The following is a 25,513-nucleotide window of genomic DNA, read 5'->3' on the forward strand; positions in this document are numbered from 1 at the left end:
GCTGAAGTGAAGTGTACTGTCGTTGATGTCCGCGTTGGGTTACATGCTCCGCTGCCTGTATCAGGGTCAACCGCGCACCTGTTATCGGTGTTGCCACGAGGGACATCTGGCTGCAGCGTGCGACGTGGGAGCGACTGGTAGAGTCCATGTTTTTCGTGCGGAGGATTTTCCACCCCTGTTGCGTTCAAACGGTTCTGAGGACGGAGTGGGTGCTGTGCCTGAGGCGCCTGAGTGCCTGTCTGCTGCTCCGCCTGTTGAGGCGAGTTCTATGGCCTGTGCAACACGTCTGGTATCTGCTGTGGCCCCTGGGGTTGTTGAGCCAGTGTGTGTGGGTGTCGGACCGTCGCCTGTGCTGCGTGTAGTGTGGGATGTTCTGGTGGAGGTTCATATCCCACCCCCGCCTGTGGATGTGGAGCCGGCTCCGTGGGAAGCGGGTTCTGCTGTTTTGGAGGGAGGCTTTTTGCCTGCCGTGCCTGTGTGTGTTGGCAACTGTAGTTCTGCTCTTTCCATCCCTTTGCAGAAGCGTGCGCGTTGGTATTCTGAGGCTGTTTCCCTGGATGATGTGGACAGTGCGGGCGATGTGGCCTCTGTGGACTCTTTGGACGGTGCGGGTGTGGCCTGTGTGGATGTGAAGATGGTGGCCGTGCCTGCAGAGGTGCCTCCTGGGGGTGGTGTGGTGCGGCCTGTCTCGAAGCGTTCGTAGCGGGCTGGGAGAGTGTCTCCCCTTCGGGGTGTGCCTTGGGAGTTGGTGGGGGAGTATGATGCTCTGGTGTCCCCAGCCAGGGTTGTTGGTGCTGTGAGGGGCTCCGAAGTTGCTTCCTGTGCCCCCTCTCCTGCTGTTGGATCCCAGCAGTGGGGGGTTGCCCCTGATGATCGGGACCCCGTCGTGGCGTTGCGGTAAGATGTGCGCCGGGGGGCCTCGACTCCTGTGCCTTGTGGTGGGGTCAATGCCGCACCTGCATCCCCTGCGGTTCCCCCCTCCTTCGTTGCCCTGGTCTTGGGAAAGCCTAGTCCCGACTGCTGGGGTTGTGCCCTGTGATGGTCCGGTGTTGGGCCCTTATCGGGATGCTCTGGTGCTTCCGATCCGGTGGTGCTCATCCACTGTTTGGGTGTCGCGGGTGAAGGAGTTTGTTTATAGCTTGCCGGATAAGATGTCTCAGCCGAAGGCACCGCCTGGTGGCCGGGTGTCCCCTGACACTTGGGTGATTTGGGATGCATACTGCTTGCGCTTTCCGATATACAAGTTTCCCGAGAAATATTAGTTGACGTCTTGTGCACACCACTACGCCATGCGTGGATCACCTGCCACCGTGAACTCGGCATAATGCCCTACAGTGGGGCGAGTTTCCCTCTAACAACACTTTTGACTTTCTTCTCCTCCTCGACGTCAACGCATCTCCCTACATCTGTCCTGGTGCAGTCATCGGGAGGGTAAACCCTTCAAGCAAACTGCACTTATTCTCAAGAAGAGGTGATACAGGACCTGATTGAGAGTAACAAGTGGATCAATGGCATAATGAGTATTAATAGGCCATTGCGTGTTCTATGTTCTTGCTTCTGTATTGGTAAGGGGTCTTGAAGTGGGTAGAATGTAATCATATGTTAATTGTCTGTTGATTGTTGTTTAGGACTTTTTGATGTGTAGGGACTCGCTGATGTCGAGTCTCCTGTTGTTGTACCTGTCGTTAATTTCTGTGTTGCTTGTTAAGATAAAGTTGTGGAAACCACTTCCCTACCCTTCTCCACCTAAAGGGAATGTGGTGAAGGGTAGGGAAGGTGGTGAAGGGTAAGGAAGGTGGTGAAGGTTAGGAGATGTGGTGAAGGGTAGGGAAGGTAGTGAAGGGTAAGGAAGGTGGTGAAGGGTAAGGAAGGTGGTGAAGGGTAAGGAAGGTGGTGAAGGGTAAGGAAGGTGGTGAAGACTAAGGAAGGTGGTGAAGGGTAGGGAAGGTGGTGAAGGGTTAGGAAGGTGGTGAAGGGTAAGGAAGGTGGTGAAGGGTAGGGAAGGTGGTGAAGGGTTAGGAAGGTGGTGAAGGGTAAGGAAGGTGGTGATGAGTAGGGAAGGTGGTGAAGGGTAGGAGATATGGTGAATGGTAGGGAAGGTGGTGAAGGGTAAGGAAGGTGGTGAAGGGTAGGGAAGGTGGTGAAGGGTAGGAGATATGGTGAAGGGTAGGGAAGGTTGTGAAGGGTAGGGAAGGTGGTGAAGGGTTTGGTAGGTGGTGAAGAGTATACTGGGAAGATCAGAAGAGATGGGGTTTTAGAGAAAGAGAGATGAGAGAGGGAGGAGGTTCGCAGGAAGGAAATAGTGGGGAATGCGGAGAATGACTGGGGCGCATCGGATCTCCCCCTCCTAGTAAGTTATAACTTGAATCAACACCGTAATCCCTTGTTACGTCGCCCACTGCCAGGTTCCACGAACAATCGACCTCCCATATTTAGATATCTCCATTTCTGGAACTGTATTTACCTGACGAAATCTGTTCGAATCGCGACACTAAAATAGCTTCAGCCAAGAGCTTCAGTCACAAGTAATTACCAACAAAACCTAAACATCTAACTTAATTAGTGTCTAAATAGGCCCACTTTGCTAGTATAAAATTAATTTGTATATCAGAAATTAGTATTTTGAAGGAGCAGCATGTTAAGAGTGGTGAATGTGTCCTTGGTGTCCTCATTTCTGCACCCTCCCCTTCTGTGACCCTTTTGTAATGTTTTCCCTCATTTGCGAGCTATTTTTTTTTAGCCTTGTCAATGCCAACGAGTAACAGATAAGTCGTAATCATGTCTCCTCTTGCACTGAGAGCCCTACTTCATAGATCAACTCCTTTAGTTCATGGACTAGCCTGTTTCAAATCCGTGTTTGTATGCTTGGGTGCATTTGCGTCAATGGCATTCAAGCCGCTCTCTGTATCTGTCGGTGTATTTGTCTGCCAGGATTAGATTACATGATTTCTAAGAAAATTTCGCGTGTATGCCAAGTTAGGTATGTTAATTGAGAGTAATTATGTCTAACGAGGCGCTGCCATGAGACTAGCAGCGTTCAGGGCTATGTTACCGCTCAGTAAATACACGAGTAGAAAAGGTTAACATTTTCCGCAAAGAAAATTGTTTCTAAAATGCTCGTTGCATGCGAATGAAAGAATTATTAAATTATTCCTGAGATAGTCGCCATAATTGTGGTCGTGCTCACCTGGAGAGGCTTGCCATGCGAAGCTCAGCTCCTGGCCCCGCCTTACGGACGTTCTTAGATTAGTGCATTGATTTATTTCTCATTCTCCTATCATACTTATATTTAAAATTTTGTATTAAGTTAGCTTCAACGGCTTGTACACCTAATCTTTTCAGATTATTTACAAAGTTCTAACAAAGAAAACACTTCTCTGATATTTCTGTGAATCCTTTGTGTCTCTAGTTAACCACCTATTACCACTCCTTCCGGTGTTAATACATTTGGACTGTGATGCTTTCTCTGCATTCACAGATCGCCCTTGTATTTTATATATTGTTATCAAGTCTCCCCTTCTCACCGTATGTCTTCTATCTTCCTGTGAGGTAACGTCCATTTCCCATAGTGTCTCCTCATAGCTCTAACCTTTCCGCTCAGAATCGAGCATTATTGCATTTTGTCTGGATCTTTGCTAGTTTTTTTAATCCTTTTCAGGTCGGGGTTGTACCACGAATATATATTAGAGAGTGGGTCTCACCTTTGTTGATCATAAGACGTGGAATGCTCCCTTCTCCAAGTTTCTGGAGAATGTTACGACGTTAGCAAATGTGTTATTTGCTGCTGTCGTTATTCTGATAATGTGAGATACGGTCATTACCTTTAGGGTTCTGTCGACTTACATTTCTTCTTTCCTGACTGAAGAATCTGTCTCCCAGTCATCCTATAAAGATGTGCTGATCATTCCACTTAACACCCAGGTGAGTGTAGTGGGCCAAGACGACATGTTCACTACGATCACCTGAGTTGAAATCACCCGATTGATTGATTGATGAAGATTAAGCCACCCAGGAGGTGGCACGGGTAAAACTGAAAAACTCTCTTATTTCTCTTGTCATTTCTCCATTTCTTCTTCATCCAGCCCTATATCAATATTTCTTTCCCTCCATCTCTCATCACCTCTCACCATAGCCCTTGCCCTGGCAAGCATATTTAACAATCTTCAAACAAACGTTCTCTGCCTAGAGGCAAAGACACCGGCCCTCAGGTAATTTGCAGTCATCTGTGTCGAGCACACACGGTAGTATCATTTGTTTAACAGATGCGAATGTTGAGAAAACGAGCGCGAGATCCCAGCAAATGATATTCCCTCGGTGTATTAATAATAATAATAATAAAATTTTTTATTTAGGTAAAGGTACATACATAAAGAGATTTTACAAAGTTTGTTGGCTTTATAGATAGAGCTAGTACATACAGTGCCTAAAGCCACTATTACGCAAAGCGTTTCGGGCAGGAAAAAACACTAATGACTAAAGCTTAAAACTAATGGGTAAAAAGAATAAAATGTGTTGAGTACAAATAAAAATAGAGGTAAAAGAGGGGGAACATTGTTGAAAAAGCAGCACAAAAACAATTACAAATTATTACAGAAAATTACATTCAAACAGCGTTGATTTGAAAAACAAAAAAAAAACAAAAAACATACATGGGTTGACAACAGAGGGGTAAGGTAGGTTACAGGGAATTTATTAGGTATAGCTTCGTTTTTAACTTAAACTGGTTGAGAGAGGTACAGTCTTTAACATGGTTGGGAAGGTCATTCCATATTCTGGGTCCCTTGATTTGTAGAGCATTTCTGGTTTGATTAATTCGTACTCTAGGAATATCAAAACTGTATTTATTTCTGGTGTGGTGCTCATGGGTTCTGTTACAACCTTCTATGAAGCTTTTGAGATCAGGATTGGCATTATAGTTTAGCGTTTTATATATGTATAATACACATGAGAGAATGTGCAGTGACTTAATGTCTAACATATTCAGAGATTTGAGTAGAGGTACCGAGTGATGTCTGGGGCCAGAATTGGATATTGTCCTAATAGCAGCTTTGTGTTGAGTAATTAGAGGACGTAAGTGATTTTGGGTAGTAGAACCCCAAGCACAAATACCATAGTTACATACCAAATACCATTAAGATGAGGAACGCTGGCTGCGCGGGTTTTAAGGGGGCATTCAAACCATATATGCAAAAAATATGCAATAAATGAAAACTAGTTCGATTTCAATTAAACTTTTTTGACGAGTTGAATATGAAAAGGGTTCCATTTGGTCGTCTCAGTATCGTAGTATAAATAGGAAAGGAAAAAAAATATTGAATATGTGTCAAAATTTTTCCAAAATAGTAAAAAATTGACATCAAACACAAGTGTCAACTGAAATCATGTCTATGACTCTCAGCTGTCACAATAGCATATGATAAAAATATTTAATAATTAGTTTTATCCAAAACAAAATTTAGTTAAAAAACATTATTTTTTTCTTATTTGTTTATCGGACGATTTACATGAAATTTATACACCTGACTGCACGTAAGCCTATCTGTAAGGGTGCCAGTTTTGGAGGAAATTGGTTGATCTCAATCTCAGCCACAGATGGCAACACCTTAGATTTTATTTTTTACTTATTTATTTTCAAATAACATAAACGTTCTTATAACTCTTTCATTTTTTTTACATGAAACTACATGAAATTCACACCTTAAATTTTAAATTTTACATGAAATTTACATGAAATTTACACCTTATATGTAGAGTTTATGTTTCTACAATGTAGGTTGAGCTTTTTTTCCTAAGTTCATTTATTGATTTTATAATAGTAATAAACATGATATATTTTCATAATTTTGGGGCGGGGGGAACTTTGACTATTTGTATCAGTAGGATTAAACATATTTTGGAAAAGCCGCTGAATCATATCCTTTATTATATGCTAATGTGATAGAAAAGTGTCATTGAAAATATTTCATTTGAAACTTGTGGTTGTTAATAGAGGTTGAAAATGTGTAAAATTTGTTAAAAAAAAATCTCCCTTTCGATTTAGGCTGCAATATTGAAGCTTGGAACAATTGCATCCCTTTTCATATACAACTAGTCAAAAAAGATTTGTTGACATTGAACAACGTTCTAGAAACTAACTGATGGCACCTAAATAATGAAATTAAGGGACCCACGGGGGACACCGAGGGAGAATTAGCGCCTACGGGAGAGACAATGGCGCGCTGGAGAGACGAACCTGAGGTCGCCTCTCCATCCAATGGTTATTGCGAACGATCAAAGAAAACGGAATTTAGGGTTTCAGAGTACACTAAAGTTACAAGTGGAAACTCAGAGACCGCTGCTAGAAAATATTGGAGGAAAGAAAAAAAAGACCATGTGTGGTGTTCACACGTAATTTCGTATCCACACAAGATGTCATTTTCAACGAAATAATTGAAAAAACAAAGTTTGTTGTGTAAGAGATGTTGTTAAGTAGGAGCCCAGCATGAGGACCCAGCCGGGTGTGATGGTGTGTGGTGACAGGATAATGTTCCAGCAGGGGCAACTCCCCTCCTAATGCCTGGCAGTCATACTGGCAGGTAACACTCTCATGGCGGCAAATTACCAGGCAATTTTACCCGTGAAGCCAAATTTATGATGAGGCAGAGCGCTATTGTTGTGATGGTGAGGCAGGGGGCTATGGTTGTGATGTTGAGGCAGGGGGCTATTGTTGTGATGGTGAGGCAGGTGGCTATGGTTGTGATGGTGAGGCAGGGGGCTATGGTTGTGATAGTGAGGCAGGGGGCTATGGTTGTGATGGTGAGGCAGGGGGCTATGGTTGTGATGGTGAGGCAGGGGGCTATGGTTGTGATGGTGAGGCAGGGGGCTATGGTTGTGATAGTGAGGCAGGGGGCTATGGTTGTGATGGTGAGGCAGGGGGCTATGGTTGTGATGGTGAGGCAGGGGGCTATGGTTGTGATGGTGAGGCAGGGGGCTATGGTTGTGATAGTGAGGCAGGGGGCTATGGTTGTGGTGGTGAGGTAGGGGGCTATGGTTGTGGTGGTGAGGTAGGGGGCTATGGTTGTGGTGGTGAGGCAGGGGGCTATGGTTGTGGTGGTGAGGTAGGGGGCTATGGTTGTGGTGGTGAGGTAGGGGGCTATGGTTGTGATGGTGAGGCAGGGGGCTATGGTTGTGATGGTGAGGCAGGGGGCTATGGTTGTGATGGTGAGGCAGGGGGCTATGGTTGTGATGGTGAGGCAGTGGGCTATGGTTGTGATGGTGAGGCAGGGGGCTATGGTTGTGGTGGTGAGGTAGGGGGCTATGGTTGTGGTGGTGAGGCAGGGGGCTATGGTTGTGATGGTGAGGCAGGGGGCTATGGTTGTGATGGTGAGGCAGGGGGCTATGGTTGTGATGGTGAGGCAGTGGGCTATGGTTGTGATGGTGAGGCAGGGGGCTATGGTTGTGGTGGTGAGGTAGGGGGCTATGGTTGTGGTGGTGAGGTAGGGGGCTATGGTTGTGATGGTGAGGCAGGGGGCTATGGTTGTGATGGTGAGGCAGGGGGCTATGGTTGTGGTGGTGAGGTAGGGGGCTATGGTTGTGATGGTGAGGCAGGGGGCTATGGTTGTGATGGTGAGGCAGGGGGCTATGGTTGTGGTGGTGAGGCAGGTGGTTATGGTTGTGGTGGTGAGGCAGGTGGTTATGGTTGTGATGGTGAGGTAGGGGGCTATAGTTGTGGTGGTGAGGCAGGGGGCTATGGTTGTGGTGGTGAGGCAGGTGGCTATGGTTGTGGTGGTGAGGCAGGTGGCTATGGTTGTGGTGGTGAGGCAGGTGGCTATGGTTGTGGTGGTGAGGCAGGTGGCTATGGTTATGGTGGTGAGGCAGGGGGCTATGGTTGTGGTGGTGAGGCAGGTGGCTATGGTTGTGGTGGTGAGGCAGGGGGCTATGGTTGTGGTGGTGAGGCAGGTGGCTATGGTTGTGGTGGTGAGGCAGGTGGCTATGGTTGTGGTGGTGAGGCAGGTGGCTATGGTTGTGGTGGTGAGGCAGGTGGCTATGGTTGTGGTGGTGAGGCAGGTGGCTATGGTTGTGGTGGTGAGGCAGGGGGCTATGGTTGTGGTGGTGAGGCAGGTGGCTATGGTTGTGGTGGTGAGGCAGGTGGTTATGGTTGTGGTGGTGAGGCAGGTGGTTATGGTTGTGATGGTTAGGTAGGGGGCTATGGTTGTGATGGTGAGGCAGGGGGCTTTGGTTGTGATGGTGAGGCAGGGGGCTATGGTTGTGATGGTGAGGCAGGGAGCTATTGTTGTGATGGTGAGGCAGGTGGCTATGGTTGTGATGGTGAGGCAGGGGGCTATGGTTGTGATGGTGAGGCAGGGGGCTATGGTTGTGATGGTGAGGCAGGGGGCTATGGTTGTGATGGTGAAGGAGAGGACTATGGGTGTGAGGGAGAGGGAGGGCCACGACGATAGTAAGGTAGTTGTAAGGTCCCTCACACCCTCGGTGGTTGTGAGGGACGGTCAATGGTGGTGATTGTGAGGGAGGGGCCTTGGTGGTGCTACCTTAATGGTGATGATGGAACAACTATAGTGAGGGAGGGCTAATATGTTAAGAAAGGGTCCTTGGTGATGGAGAGGCCTTGGGGGTGATGGTGGTGCCATAGTGTTGGTGACGGAGAGACCATAGTGAGAGAGGATTGTGTGTTGAGAAGTAACAGGCTATGTTATTAGGGAGGCGGCCATTGTAGTGATAATGAGGGAAAGACCATTATGGTGATGGTGAATAACCACAGTCAAACATTAAAAGATAACAGCTGAGCACTTTCATCTTGTTCTTCAAGCCTTCTACAGAGCGAAAAAATCGTTGAAAAGCAAAACGAAAGCGCCCAACCATTATCTTTTAATTCTTGACAGTGGTTATTCTGCATACTTGAGATTAGTGCTTCTGATCATAATTGCACATTGTATTAAGTAGCGTCAGTCCAGAGTTGTCTACGAGTACTCGTACAGATAGTGTCGAGGAGACTAACAAATTTGAGATGTATGTAACTTACATACCTTCTCAAGGTCCTGTATACTGTGTTGTCAGGGTGCTGTATACTGTGTTCTCAAGGTGCTGTATACTGTGTTGTCAGGGTGCTGTATACTGTGTTGTCAGGGTGCTGTATACTGTGTTCTCAAGGTGCTGTATACTGTGTTGTCAGGGTGCTGTATACTGTGTTGTCAGGGTGCTGTATACTGTGTTCTCAAGGTGCTTTATACTGTGTTGTCAGGGTGCTGTATACTGTGTTGTCAAGGTGCTGTATACTATGTTCTCAAGGTGCTGTATACTGTGTTGTCAAGGTGCTGTATACTATGTTCTCAAGGTGCTGTATACTGTGTTGTCAAGGTACTGTATACTGTGTTGTCAAGGTGTTGTATAATGTGTTGTCAAGGTACTGTATACTGTGTTGTCAAGGTGTTGTATACTGTGTTGTCAAGGTACTGTATACTGTGTTGTCAAGGTGTTGTATACTGTGTTGTCAAGGTACTGTATACTGTGTTGTCAAGGTGTTGTATACTGTGTTGTCAAGGTGTTGTATACTGTGTTGTCAAGGTACTGTATACTGTGTTGTCAAGGTGTTGTATACTGTGTTCTCAAGGTACTGTATACTGTGTTGTCAAGGTGTTGTATACTGTGTTGTCAAGGTACTGTATACTGTGTTGTCAAGGTGTTGTATACTGTGTTCTCAAGGTACTGTATACTGTGTGGTCAAGATACTGTATACTGTGTTCTCAAGGTACTGTATACTGTGTTCTCAAGGTACTGTATACTGTGTTCTCAAGGTACTGTATACTGTGTTCTCAAGGTACTGTATACTGTGTTCTCAATGTACTGTATACTGTGTTCTCAAGGTACTGTATACTGTGTTCTCAAGGTACTGTATACTGTGTTCTCAAGGTACTGTATACTGTGTTCTCAAGGTACTGTATACTGTGTTCTCAAGGTACTGTATACTGTGTTCTCAAGGTACTGTATACTGTGTTCTCAAGGTACTGTATACTGTGTTCAATGGAGAACACTGTATAAATCATCTTGAGAAAGGATGTAAATTACATCCAAAAATTAGTTTTTAAAGCATTTATACATATTTTGGGTTTTTCCTTCACTTTCATTTTAGCACTACAGCATTGTGGTAAGTTTCTCCATTATTATTTTATTATTATTATTATTATTATTGTTGTTGTTGTTGTTGTTGTTGTTGTTGTTGTTGTTGTTGTTGTTGTTGTTGTTGTTGTTGTTGTTATTTTTATTTTAATATATTATTTAATTTTTGGTGATTATATATATGGTTTTTATTTGTAACTAGCTGTACCCGCCACGCGTTGCTGTGGCTCAGTCTGGTTAAATGGAAATGAGAGAAAAGAGAAAGTGCACATTTCTGATATGTTTAATTTCACAATGTTTGTGGGTATACAATACTTTTTGTTGTTCCATTGTCTGTGGAGATATAGAGATTGTCTACTTTGCCGACTCTAGAACACCCAACATATAATTGTCCATGTGAGAAGCAATCCATGTCTTGATATAAGCGCACAATTCTAAAGATTCGCCCTGAGCTTTGTTGATAGTTATCTAGAGATTATCTTCAGATGATTTCGAGGCTCAGCGTTCCCTCGGCCCGGTCCACGACCAGGCCTCCTTTCTGTTACCCTCCCCAGGAAGCAGCCCGTAGCAGCTGTGTAAATCCTAGGTACCTATTTACTGCTAGGTAACAAGGACATCAGGGTGAAAGAAATTTTTTTGCTCATTTGTCTCCGCCTCTACCATGGATCGAACCTGGAACCTCAGGACTACGAATCCAAAGTGCAGTCCACTCAGCTGTCAGGCGTCCTTCAATGGTGATTGCAAACGCCAATCGAATTGGAAATCACAATCTCTAAAATTGAAATGGCATATCTGTGGGAATCATAGGAATGCGAGGGATGAGGACATCTTCACCTGTGAAAGGTCCTGTGAAGATTGTTGCTTCTACGACGTTGCTGATTATTTTTTTACTGCAAGCCGCGTGTGTTGCAAAGCTTTGGTTGATATCTCGCATCATGATAATTGGCACGCCGATTTCCAATTGCCGTACGTGTGATGGTATCCCTGGCAGCTAGAGTGAATTCAAAAAATCTGTTGGATAATTAACCGCTTCATCTGCTTCCACCACAGTGTCGACGGACTTGTATGTGACTGCTTCGCTTTGAGTGTTAGACTGAATAATATTGTCAAGGTCGTAGACGTCTTTGTTCTTGGCCCGCAAGAATAGCTCGTTCACTTAGCCAATCGTGATCCTTATAATTTGTTTGAATATTGGGAAATACTTTTTCAACCAATTCTTCTTTTGACGTCACTAAATTGCAGAAGTTATGAGGCAATGAAATTTGTCCTAAGGTCAGATCAACCGGCACGTTTCCGTTTCGAATTCCTAGAAACTGATGTGAGAATATCTCAGCTGATGGATCATTTTGCAGCTGGACACGCACATTTGTAGTTAATATTAACGCCTTTACGTGGCGCCACAAAGTAGAGTATTTCAGGAGAGCATTTATTTCGTCCGCTGGTGTTGATCGAGGAATTACAGGTAATGTTTGTCTGAAATTTCCTGCAAGCAATATTAATGCGTTCCCAATTGTCTGATGATTCCACACAAATTTTGCAATGATCGATCAAGAGCTTCGAGCGATTTTTTGTAGTCCATTGTGCATTTTCCCCAAACTATATGTTTTCATTTCAGCAATACTTTTTCCATGCCGGATCTTTTGGAAATGTTGCACTTAGGAGTTTCAATGAATTGCATGTTCAATGGCAATTTCAAAGCCGAACGAGCAGTTTCTGCACCTGGTAAAATGTTGCAGCTATCCTGAACGACGCAAGAGCTATGGCTTCGCCATTTTAGGATCGAATTCCTGCCAGAATCAATCTAATTAGGAACGTTTTACCAGTTCCTCTTGGCGCATTTAAGAACATTTCTCCAATCCCATTAGTGGCAGTTTGAATTATTTGATCGCAAAGGCTCCTTTGCTCAAGTGTTGTCTTAGGAATATTTGATTGCACGTACGATAACAGATCACCCGTGTTGTAATTTTGTTCACGACGCAATTCTTCAATTGACGAAGCAGCAGCAGATAGATTCGGTGATGGCATTCCCAATAGAATAATAATTTGGTTCGTGATTTCTAAGCATAAATCTTCAATCATTATCAACGCTCTGTTGTAGATTTCTGCTGTGATATCCATGTTCATATTTGAAATTTCCTTGCGTATTCGACGGACAATATCTGAAGCCGTGTGCGATTAATATTTTTCCCATAACTCTGGTGGAGATGGAGAGCAGGCGGTCAATATGATTGCAAACAATGAACGAATTTGATTTAGATGTGACGTGATTGACGCGTCATTAATGCATACAACTCAGTGTAAGTCGTTCGCCAATAAATTCAGAACTTGACATGCATTACGGAAAGTGGCATGTGTTACGCCGTTTGACAAATCTCAGTTGCTGGAAAGACATTGAACCCGGGCACATTTACCAACATCATGGGAAGAAAAAAGCATTTATCTTGATTGGGATGCACAGTGTACAGTCTGCCAAATGTAGTTTGTTTGAATATGCCAGGTTGTCCGTCGACTCGTTCTCCTCGTTTGCGTCGTTCAAATGAATTTCTACTCGCATTCCATATGTAATACGTAGCCACTTCCGAATACAACAGTGTTTTCGCAAACGCGTTATCCTGACATAACGTGAAGAAAGCAGTTAACATTGCTGCCGGTAGATTCATTGCTATTTGTTGCACATTTGCAGCTGTGTAATAAACGCATTGTCCATTTTCTTGTTTTCAAAATGAAAACAAAAAATACTAACTAAATATTTCAATTCAAACGCAGATCAATCGACACAGCTCAACTCCACCATCTATATAGTAATTGCACTAAAAAATAAGAACAGTTAAAGAAACGACATGAAAAAAATAAAAAATAAAAAGTAAACTATACTCACGAAATGAACGGTATGGTAAACAACACAGCTCAATTTCAATGAAATGTCACACAAAATAATTAAATCCAAACTAAAATAAATCGAAATCTATGAAAATTAAATTTATCAATGCAATTGGAAACATTGAAATGGAATTGTAACATGTTTAGAATAGAGTGTGTTGCTCTTACATGCAACAGATGGCGTGGTTTTTAAAAAAAAACATGTTTTAACCTGTCGCAGGTATTGCATCTATGTGGTAGGTATTTAATATCATGCGCGTATTTGAATGGAACGTTGTGTCAACATTTCAAAGCAATTGGTGAAGAACTTTTGGAGATTACAGCGTATTTTGCTCCTACGTCTAACAGGTGGCGCTGTTTTAAAAAAAATGCCTGTTTTTTCCTGTCACAGGTGAGGCATGCATACAGTAGGTATGTAAAATAACGCGCCTATTCGAATGCAACGTTGTGTTAAAATTTCAAAGCAATTGGTAAAGAGGTTTCAAAGGTTTCTTTCACATGAAAAACACATAAAAAACACTGTTTTCAAAAAGACATGTTTTTACCGTCACAGATGTGGCATCTATATAGTATGTATATAGAAACCCGCTCGGATGCGAAGGGAACGTTGTGTGAAAATTTTATATAAATCGGTGAACAACTTTCGGAGATTAGCGATTTTGAACAAACTAACATTTCCATTTTTATTTATATAGATTAATTCGAAAAACAATTTAGTTACATTATTTCTCTTTTTCCCGGGTTATGTTAACGGTTACATGTATCCATAATCTCTCACTTACACCTCACTACCTAATATAAGCACAACAGGCTGATCGACCAATTATAATATTTCATAAATAGTAACACCGTGTATGACATTATATTCTAACTAATATACAAGTTGAATAACACTTATATCAACAATCGTCGAATTTACATCTATCATGCTATTTTTTCTGTTTAGCGATAAGAATAAATAAGCCCAACATTCCTTTATTTTATGTAAGAATGCATTCCATAATTACAGGAATGATATTATTCCCTGCCACTTTTCAAGCCGTGCAATTTTACATTTTTGCAAAATGATTGTTCTTAATGTAGTGTCGGCTTGTCCGAGCTGTGCCGCATGTTAACTTTATCAGTTGGTAATGTTGTTATGCATTTTGCAAACGTTCCGCAAGTGTTTAGTTGTTCGGTACAGCGAGCGTTCCCTTCGGATTAGCGAGCGGCTGTCTGGTCCGAGCTCACTGCGTCAGGTGCGTTACATGGAGTTCTGTCGAGGGAAGGACTAGCCTCTGAAGGGGGTCTTACCAACACATCTCCCTGAAGGCAGGCAAGTGTCAGCCGTGGCTCAGAAGAGTGGACGACGCTTGTCTCATCCTCACAGCAACTAACAAACAACTCAGCGATTCCCTGCGAGCTTCCTCAAAGATTGCGTCTGTGTTTGTTTGTTGCCGCCGCCGAAGGCGGGTAGTTTATTGTGCATCCCATACTCATCCTGTGAGCGGTAGCGCAAAAGTATTACAGAGGGCACAAAAGGTCTTTATCAGACCTCATCTTAGATTATTACATAAAAAATGTCATCTATCCTTCACACCTTATAGTTACGTGGAAGCAAGTTACAGAGAAAGTGCTATTTCAAGAGCTATATATTTACAGTAAGTCATTATACATTAATGGTAGGTCTCATCGCTAATACATAATTGTTTGAGCAATGGAGATATTACAGTCATAGGGGAGCTGCTACTTATTATAAGTCTTCTCAATACTGAGTTTCTTAATCTCATATGTCATTTATCTACTGGGAGCGAAAATGGATGCGTTCTGTGGCGAAGGTGGTTCCCGCTGCCCTTCGAGGAACTGGGTAGAGAACTAATGGGATTATCGTTCAGCAATTAGTGCCACGGATGGCATTAGTGGCACAAGGGGAGCAAGGGTGTCTTCTGCTTCTGTTTTCTTATCTTCTGCCTGCAACGACCCAGTCTGTCCATAGTTTTCTCTCTTTAAAAGACTTGACTTTTTTCATTCTTTTCCTCGTGATAATTATTTCCCATTTTCATCGTACATCTCAATCTCACTCTCTTATTATTTCAGTAGTTTTAGTGCTCGCGTCATGGAATTTTCTTAAATAACACAAAATTAGCCATTTATAGCTTTGGGCACCAGTGAGATTATTCATATAATGCCATTTTGCATTTCAAGAGGTAAAGTTCAACACAAGAGAGAAGAAGGTCTCACCCGTAGAGACTGACGTGTGTTAACTTGACTTACGACCCGTCGGGAAAACGAGACGGTCCTGTCTATACTCATCTCGGTCTATACACTACATTTAGCAGCACTAAATCCTTTTTTCAGGCTTTCTCATAGACGATTCAATCTTAGGGCTTCTAGACTGCTATCTTTAAGAGATATATATTCCCATCATGTAGCTACTAGCCAATAGCTAGATCCTCATCCCTAATCACCACAGACACGATAAAGCACCTCAATCAGTGTCTCAAACGTCTCAAAATGTTCTCTCTGGAAAAGAGACGAGACATTGGTATCGAGAAAAATTTACACGGAAGATACTGGAAGTCGAGGTATTTAATTTACAGTAAAATAATAACATACAGGAGAAAAAGATACGGTAGGACATGCAGAACAGAGCTAGTGATGCATAGAGGTGACCTAGACACAAACAAGGAGTAGTGCAAGAGCATCAAAGGTACCCGGATATTCAATATCCTTCCAGCAAGTAAAAGAAAGATTACTGGAGCAGAACTGGACTTCTTCAAGAAACAATTAAACAAGTTCCTGCAAGAAGTGACGGACCATCCAGGCTGTAGTGGATATGTGGGGCTGCGGGTAGCTCCAAGCGACCTGCAGGCCCACATATCCACTTGGTCCAACAGCCTGTTGGACCAAGTTATCACACGTCAAGCCTGGACCCAGGGAGGACTTTGGGAGTAGAAGAACTCTCCGAGATCTCACCAGGTACAATCTAGGTGGCAGCATATAGTTACTTCAACATCTAAGCAGCCCATCTCTGGATTTTCGCAACGTACAATATACAAAGTGCTAACTTAAGCAGACACGAACGAAACCAAACAACATACCTAACCTAACCTAACCTAATCTAACTTAACCTAACCTAACCTAACCTAACCTAATCAAACCTAACCCAACCTGCTGTTGTATAGAAAACGTGGATTTATGCGAGCAGCTACTTTCTTAGCACATTGTAATTTATACGTTGGTGTCCATAACGTACAGAGTGAGACTTATTAGTTGAGAGAAAGAGTTGATACATGAGTAGTAAATGGCAAGTTGCCTGTCTATGGGTAGCATATACCTGTCTCCCTGTCTATGGGTAGCATATACCTGTCTCCCTGTCTATGGGTAGCATATACCTGTCTCCCTGTCTATGGGTAGCATATACCTGTCTCTCTGTCTATGGGTAGCATATACCTGTCTCTCTGTCTATGGGTAGCATATACCTGTCTCTCTGTCTATGGGTAGCATATACCTGTCTCTCTGTCTATGGGTAGCATATACCTGTCTCTCTGTCTATGGGTAGCATATACCTGTCTCTCTGTCTATGGGTAGCATATACCTGTCTCTCTGTCTATGGGTAGCATATACCTGTCTCTCTGTCTATGGGTAGCATATACCTGTCTCTCTGTCTATGGGTAGCATATACCTGTCTCTCTGTCTATGGGTAGCATATACCTGTCTACCTGTCTATGGGTAGCATATACCTGTCTCCCTGTCTATGGGTAGCATATACCTGTCTCCCTGTCTATGGGTAGCATATACCTGTCTCTCTGTCTATGGGTAGCATATACCTGTCTCTCTGTCTATGGGTAGCATATACCTGTCTCTCTGTCTATGGGTAGCATATACCTGTCTCTCTGTCTATGGGTAGCATATACCTGTCTCTCTGTCTATGGGTAGCATATACCTGTCTCTCTGTCTATGGGTAGCATATACCTGTCTCTCTGTCTATGGGTAGCATATACCTGTCTACCTGTCTATGGGTAGCATATACCTGTCTCCCTGTCTATGGGTAGCATATACCTGTCTCCCTGTCTATGGGTAGCATATACCTGTCTCTCTGTCTATGGGTAGCATATACCTGTCTCTCTGTCTATGGGTAGCATATACCTGTCTCTCTGTCTATGGGTAGCATATACCTGTCTCTCTGTCTATGGGTAGCATATACCTGTCTCCCTGTCTATGGGTAGCATATACCTGTCTCTCTGTCTATGGGTAGCATATACCTGTCTCCCTGTCTATGGGTAGCATATACCTGTCTCTCTGTCTATGGGTAGCATATACCTGTCTCTCTGTCTATGGGTAGCATATACCTGTCTCTCTGTCTATGGGTAGCATATACCTGTCTCTCTATCTATGGGTAGCATATACCTGTCTCCCTGTCTATGGGTAGCATATACCTGTCTCTCTGTCTATGGGTAGCATATACCTGTCTCCCTGTCTATGGGTAGCATATACCTGCCTCTTTGTCTATGGGTAGCATATACCTGTCTCCCTGTCTATGGGTAGCATATACCTGTCTCTCTGTCTATGGGTAGCATATACCTGTCTCTCTGTCTATGGGTAGCATATACCTGTCTCCCTGTCTATGGGTAGCATATACCTGTCTCTCTGTCTATGGGTAGCATATACCTGTCTCCCTGTCTATGGGTAGCATATACCTGTCTCCCTGTCTATGGGTAGCATATACCTGTCTCCCTGTCTATGGGTAGCATATACCTGTCTCTCTGTCTATGGGTAGCATATACCTGTCTCTCTGTCTATGGGTAGCATATACCTGTCTCTCTGTCTATGGGTAGCATATACCTGTCTCCCTGTCTATGGGTAGCATATACCTGTCTTTCTGTCTATGGGTAGCATATACCTGTCTCCCTGTCTATGGGTAGCATATACCTGTCTCTCTGTCTATGGGTAGCATATACCTGTCTCCCTGTCTATGGGTAGCATATACCTGTCTCTCTGTCTATGGGTAGCATATACCTGTCTCCCTGTCTATGGGTAGCATATACCTGTCTCTCTGTCTATGGGTAGCATATACCTGTCTCTCTGTCTATGGGTAGCATATACCTGTCTCCCTGTCTATGGGTAGCATATACCTGTCTCTCTGTCTATGGGTAGCATATACCTGTCTCCCTGTCTATGGGTAGCATATACCTGTCTCCCTGTCTATGGGTAGCATATACCTGTCTCCCTGTCTATGGGTAGCATATACCTGTCTCTCTGTCTATGGGTAGCATATACCTGTCTCCCTGTCTATGGGTAGCATATACCTGTCTCTCTGTCTATGGGTAGCATATACCTGTCTCTCTGTCTATGGGTAGCATATACCTGTCTCTCTGTCTATGGGTAGCATATACCTGTCTCTCTGTCTATGGGTAGCATATACCTGTCTCTCTGTCTATGGGTAGCATATACCTGTCTCTCTGTCTATGGGTAGCATATACCTGTCTCTCTGTCTATGGGTAGCATATACCTGTCTCCCTGTCTATGGGTAGCATATACCTGTCTCTCTGTCTATAGGTAGCATATACCTGTCTCCCTGTCTATGGGTAGCATATACCTGTCTCCCTGTCTATGGGTAGCATATACCTGTCTCCCTGTCTATGGGTAGCATATACCTGTCTCTCTGTCTATGGGTAGCATATACCTGTCTCCCTGTCTATGGGTTGCATATACCTGTCTCACTGTCTATGGGTAGCATATACCTGTCTCTCTGTCTATGGGTAGCATATACCTGTCTCCCTGTCTATGGGTAGCATATACCTGTCTCTCTGTCTATGGGTAGCATATACCTGTCTCCCTGTCTATGGGTAGAATATACCTGTCTTTGGGTAGCATATACCTGTCTCCCTGTCTATGGGTAGAATATACCTGTCTTTGGGTAGCATATACCTGTCTCCCTGTCTATGGGTAAAATATACCTGTCTCCCTGTCTATGGGTAGCATATACCTGTTTCCCTGTCTATGGGTAGCATATACCTGTCTCTCTGTCTATGGGTAGCATATACCTGTCTCTCTGTCTATGGGTAGCATATACCTGTTTCCCTGTCTATGGGTAGCATATACCTGTCTCTCTGTCTATGGGTAGCATATACCTGTCTCTCTGTCTATGGGTAGCATATACCTGTCTCTCTGTCTATGGGTAGCATATACCTGTTTCCCTGTCTATGGGTAGCATATACCTGTTTCTCTGTCTATGGGTAGCATATACCTGTCTCCCTGTCTATGGGTAGCATATACCTGTCTCTCTGTCTATGGGTAGCATATACCTGTCTCTCTGTCTATGGGTAGCATATACCTGTCTACCTGTCTATGGGTAGAATATACCTGTCTTTGGGTAGCATATACCTGTCTCCCTGTCTAAGGGTAGCATATACCTGTCTACCTGTCTATGGGTAGAATATACCTGTCTTTGGGTAGCATATACCTGTCTCCCTGTCTATGGGTAGCATATACCTGTCTACCTGTCTATGGGTAGCATATACCTGTCTCCCTGTTTATGGGTAGAATATACCTGTCTTTTGGTAGCATATACCTGTCTCCCTGTCTATGGGTAGCATATACCTGTCTACCTGTCTATGGGTAGCATATACCTGTCTCTCTGTCTATGGGTAGCATATACCTGTTTCCCTGTCTATGGGTAGCATATACCTGTCTCCCTGTCTATGGGTAGCATATACCTGTCTCTCTGTCTATGGGTAGCATATACCTGTCTCTCTGTCTATGGGTAGCATATACCTGTCTACCTGTCTATGGGTAGCATATACCTGTCTCCCTGTCTATGGGTAGCATATACCTGTTTCCCTGTCTATGGGTAGCATATACCTGTCTCTCTGTCTATGGGTAGCATATACCTGTCTTTGGGTAGCATATACCTGTCTACCTGTCTATGGGTAGCATATACCTGTCTCCCTGTCTATGGGTAGCATATACCTGTCTCCCTGTCTATGGGTAGCATATACCTGTCTACCTGTCTATGGGTAGCTTATACCTGTCTCCCTGTCTATGGGTAGCATATACCTGTCTCCCTGTCTATGGGTAGCATATACCTGTCTTTGGGTAGCATATACCTGTCTACCTGTCTATGGGTAGCATATACCTGTCTCCCTGTCTATGGGTAGAATATACCTGTCTTTGGGTAGCATATACCTGTTTACCTGTCTATGGGTAGCATATACCTGTCTACCTGTCTATGGGTAGCATATACCTGTCTCCCTGTCTATGGGTAGAATATACCTGTCTTTGGGTAGCATATACCTGTTTACCTGTCTATGGGTAGCATATACCTGTCTTCCTGTCTATGGGTAGCATATACCTGTCTCCCTGTCTATGGTTAGCATATACCTGTCTCCCTTTCTATGAGTAGCATATACCTGTCTTTGGGTAGCATATACCTGTCTACCTGTCTATGGGTAGCATATACCTGTCTCCCTGTCTATGGGTAGAATATACCTGTCTTTGGGTAGCATATACCTGTTTACCTGTCTATGGGTAGCATATACCTGTCTTCCTGTCTATGGGTAGCATATACCTGTCTCCCTGTCTATGGGTAGCATATACCTGTTTCCCTGTCTATGGGTAGCATATACCTGTCTCTCTGTCTATGGGTAGCATATACCTGTCTCTCTGTCTATGGGTAGCATATACCTGTCTCTCTGTCTATGGGTAGCATATACCTGTTTCCCTGTCTATGGGTAGCATATACATGTTTCTCTGTCTATGGGTAGCATATACCTGTCTCCCTGTCTATGGGTAGCATATACCTGTCTCTCTGTCTATGGGTAGCATATACCTGTCTCTCTGTCTATGGGTAGCATATACCTGTCTACCTGTCTATGGGTAGAATATACCTGTCTTTGGGTAGCATATACCTGTCTCCCTGTCTAAGGGTAGCATATACCTGTCTACCTGTCTATGGGTAGAATATACCTGTCTTTGGGTAGCATATACCTGTCTCCCTGTCTATGGGTAGCATATACCTGTCTACCTGTCTATGGGTAGCATATACCTGTCTCCCTGTCTATGGGTAGAATATACCTGTCTTTTGGTAGCATATACCTGTCTCCCTGTCTATGGGTAGCATATACCTGTCTACCTGTCTATGGGTAGCATATACCTGTCTCTCTGTCTATGGGTAGCATATACCTGTCTCCCTGTCTATGGGTAGCATATACCTGTCTCTCTGTCTATGGGTAGCATATACCTGTCTCTCTGTCTATGGGTAGCATATACCTGTCTACCTGTCTATGGGTAGCATATACCTGTCTCCCTGTCTATGGGTAGCATATACCTGTTTCCCTGTCTATGGGTAGCATATACCTGTCTCTCTGTCTATGGGTAGCATATACCTGTCTTTGGGAAGCATATACCTGTCTACCTGTCTATGGGTAGCATATACCTGTCTCCCTGTCTATGGGTAGCATATACCTGTCTCCCTGTCTATGGGTAGCATATACCTGTCTACCTGTCTATGGGTAGCATATACCTGTCTCCCTGTCTATGGGTAGCATATACCTGTCTCCCTGTCTATGGGTAGCATATACCTGTCTTTGGGTAGCATATACCTGTCTACCTGTCTATGGGTAGCATATACCTGTCTCCCTGTCTATGGGTAGAATATACCTGTCTTTGGGTAGCATATACCTGTTTACCTGTCTATGGGTAGCATATACCTGTCTTCATGTCTATGGGTAGCATATACCTGTCTCCCTGTCTATGGGTAGCATATACCTGTTTCCCTGTCTATGGGTAGCATATACCTGTCTACCTGTCTATGGGTAGCATATACCTGTCTCCCTGTCTATGGGTAGAATATACCTGTCTTTGGGTAGCATATACCTGTCTCCCTGTCTATGGGTAGCATATACCTGTCTACCTGTCTATGGGTAGCATATACCTGTCTCCCTGTCTATGGGTAGCATATACCTGTCTACCTGTCTATGGGTAGCATATACCTGTCTCCCTGTCTATGGGTAGCATATACCTGTCTACCTGTCTATGGGTAGCATATACCTGTCTCCCTGTCTATGGGTAGCATATACCTGTCTACCTGTCTATGGGTAGAATATACCTGTCTTTGGGTAGCATATACCTGTCTCCCTGTCTATGGGTAGCATATACCTGTCTACCTGTCTATGGGTAGCATATACCTGTCTCCCTGTCTATGGGTAGAATATACCTGTCTTTGGGTAGCATATACCTGTCTCCCTGTCTATGGGTAGCATATACATGTCTACCTGTCTATGGGTAGCATATACCTGTCTCCCTGTCTATGGGTAGCATATACCTGTCTACCTGTCTATGGGTAGAATATACCTGTCTTTGGGTAGCATATACCTGTCTCCCTGTCTATGGGTAGCATATACCTGTCTACCTGTCTATGGGTAGCATATACCTGTCTCCCTGTCTATGGGTAGAATATACCTGTCTTTGGGTAGCATATACCTGTCTCCCTGTCTATGGGTAGCATATACCTGTCTCCCTGTCTATGGGTAGCATATACCTGTCTACCTGTCTATGGGTAGCATATACCTGTCTCCCTGTCTATGGGTAGCATATACCTGTCTTCCTGTCTATGGGTAGCATATACCTGTCTACCTGTCTATGGGTAGCATATACCTGTCTCCCTGTCTATGGGTAGCATATACCTGTCTCCCTGTCTATGGGTAGAATATACCTGTTTCCCTGTCTATGGGTAGCATATACCTGTCTATGGGTAGAATATACCTGTTTCCCTGTCTATGGGTAGCATATACCTGTCTCCCTGTCTATGGGTAGCATATACCTATCTACCTGTCTATGGGTAGCATATACCTGTCTCCCTGTCTATGGGTAGCATATACCTATCTACCTGTCTATGGGTAGCATATACCTATCTACCTGTCTATGGGTAGCATATACCTGTCTCCCTGTCTATGGGTAGCATATACCTGTCTCCCTGTCTATGGGTAGCATATACCTATCTACCTGTCTATGGGTAGCATATACCTATCTACCTGTCTATGGGTAGCATATACCTGTCTACATGTCTATGGGTAGCATATACCTATCTACCTGTCTATGGGTAGCATATACCTATCTACCTGTCTATGGGTAGCATATACCTATCTACCTGTCTATGGGTAGCATATACCTGTCTCCCTGCCAATAGGTAGCATATAGCAAATTTTCCTTATATAAGCAGCACATAGCAAATTTTGTGTCTTTGAACCACATATAGCTATAGCTCCCCGTCAATCAGCCCCATATAGCCCCCATATCTATCAGCACTATATAGCTCCCCGTCTATCTATCAGCACCATATAGCTCCTCGTCAATCAGCCCCATATAGCCCCCTGTCTATCAGCACCATATAGCTCCCGGTCTATCAGCACCATATAGCGCCCCCGTCTATCAGCACCATATAGCTCCCCCGTCTATCAGCACCATATAGCTCCCTGTCTATCAGCGCCATATAGCTCCCTGTCTATCAGTACAATACAGCTCCTCGTCTATCAGCCCCATATAGCTCCCCGTCTATCAGTACCATATAGCCCCCCTGTCTATCAGCACCATATAGCTCCCCGTCAATCAGCCCCATATAGCCCCCCTGTCTATCAGCACCATATAGCTCCCCGTCTATCAGCACCATATAGCTCCCCTTCTATCAGCACCACATAGCTCCCCATCTATCAGCTCCATATAGTTCCCCATCTATCAGCACCATATAGCTCCCCATCTATCAGCACCATATAGCTCCCCATCTATCAGCTCCATATAGCTCCCCATCTATCAGCACCATATAGCTCCCCATCTATCAGCACATGTTGGAAATTTCCAACACTGATACATTACTATTGTATCATAATACATCACTATTGTATGCTAAGTACAGTAACTATTAACTCTACTAACTGTAGTTCTAACATAAATTAATATTTCTTGATCTGTGCATTTATTGCTGAAATTCTCACGACATCGAGAGGCAGGATTGCGTCAGATAATGTCTATCTAAACATATTTATTACCATGATGTTAGAGAATTGAATATGGTTCTCTAATTTTATCAGTATTCCGTACAATAATTAACTACGGATAATATAACTCCTAATGATCCAACAACCGAGAGTTATTAACTAAGATAGCATATATCTGTCTCCCTGTCTATGGGTAGCATATACCTGTCTACCTGTCTATGGGTAGCATATACCTGTCTCCCTGTCTATGGGTAGCATATACCTGTCTTCCTGTCTATGGGTAGCATATACCTGTCTACCTGTCTATGGGTAGCATATACCTGTCTCCCTGTCTATGGGTAGCATATACCTGTCTCCCTGTCTATGGGTAGAATATACCTGTTTCCCTGTCTATGGGTAGCATATACCTGTCTATGGGTAGAATATACCTGTTTCCCTGTCTATGGGTAGCATATACCTGTCTCCCTGTCTATGGGTAGCATATACCTATCTACCTGTCTATGGGTAGCATATACCTGTCTACATGTCTATGGGTAGCATATACCTGTCTCCCTGTCTATGGGTAGAATATACCTGTTTCCCTGTCTATGGGTAGCATATACCTGTCTATGGGTAGAATATATACCTATCTACCTGTCTATGGGTAGCATAGGTATATATTCATCTATCAGCACTAAATAACAGTTTTATCTGTTACATACGAAAGCTATGGAGGAAATAGAAATTCTCTCCATTTCTCGATTAACACCATTTAACGAGACTATAGATATTATTTAATTCCCTACAATTACAACCCTGTTCTCATTAACGCATTACATAAAGTTATTAAGCAAAAAGAATCTTCTGTCCATTACTAAATTCTATTACAAATGCGCGTGAGGAGAGATGAGGGAGAGGGAGGCGTGGAGACGCCACATTTGCACTTGGACTTGGGATTCTGAGCTGACTAGCGACGCCATTAAAGTACAACGAGCGTCCAGGGAGAGTTGAATTTCCATCAATTCTAACATAGGCCCTTGCAGTTAATCGGCCTAGGAGCGTGCAATTGCTCCAGTAGCAATCTAAGGATTGCTTCAGTGGACAACCAGCAGGTTAAGTGCTAAAGTATTATTTGTATTATGAGATCTCTATATAATTTTTACTGAGCACTGTCCATCGTCACGCCACATGACCTCCCCAAACAACAAGTACGTCCACAAGGAATTAATTCTATTCCTTCTATTGAATAGTGATGACACAGGATATTTGGTATAAAGAATTGGTATATTTAATTGGAATTTCAGCTTGTGTTGAAAGCGGCTGTGGTCTTCTAACTTTCCCACGCCTCGCTCGGGCACACGTGTTACAGCAAGTACCAGACGACGCCATCACACCTCTACATCTCCGTTCACTATCACAGCTAAGCAGCTGAATCCTTTTTCCAGTTATTTTTCTTTCATTAAGTGACGTTGATAATTAATCACCAGTCAGGAATATTTCGTTTATATGATTTGAGACATCTAGTACAATTTGATAGCCTCATGAAATTTAAATGAGAATTATTTCTT

The 25,513-nt window shown here is 43.7% G+C and overlaps 1 protein-coding gene across 1 annotated transcript in view; it reads right to left on the minus strand.

The window, feature by feature from the left end:
* LOC138371747 (uncharacterized) overlaps positions 1–25,513 on the minus strand; it is a 311,310-nt gene that overhangs the window by 250,193 nt on the left and 35,604 nt on the right. The window lies entirely within an intron of this gene.

The sequence above is a fragment of the Procambarus clarkii genome, chromosome 36, assembly GCF_040958095.1.
Source record: "Procambarus clarkii isolate CNS0578487 chromosome 36, FALCON_Pclarkii_2.0, whole genome shotgun sequence".
Lineage (NCBI taxonomy): Eukaryota > Metazoa > Arthropoda > Malacostraca > Decapoda > Cambaridae > Procambarus > Procambarus clarkii.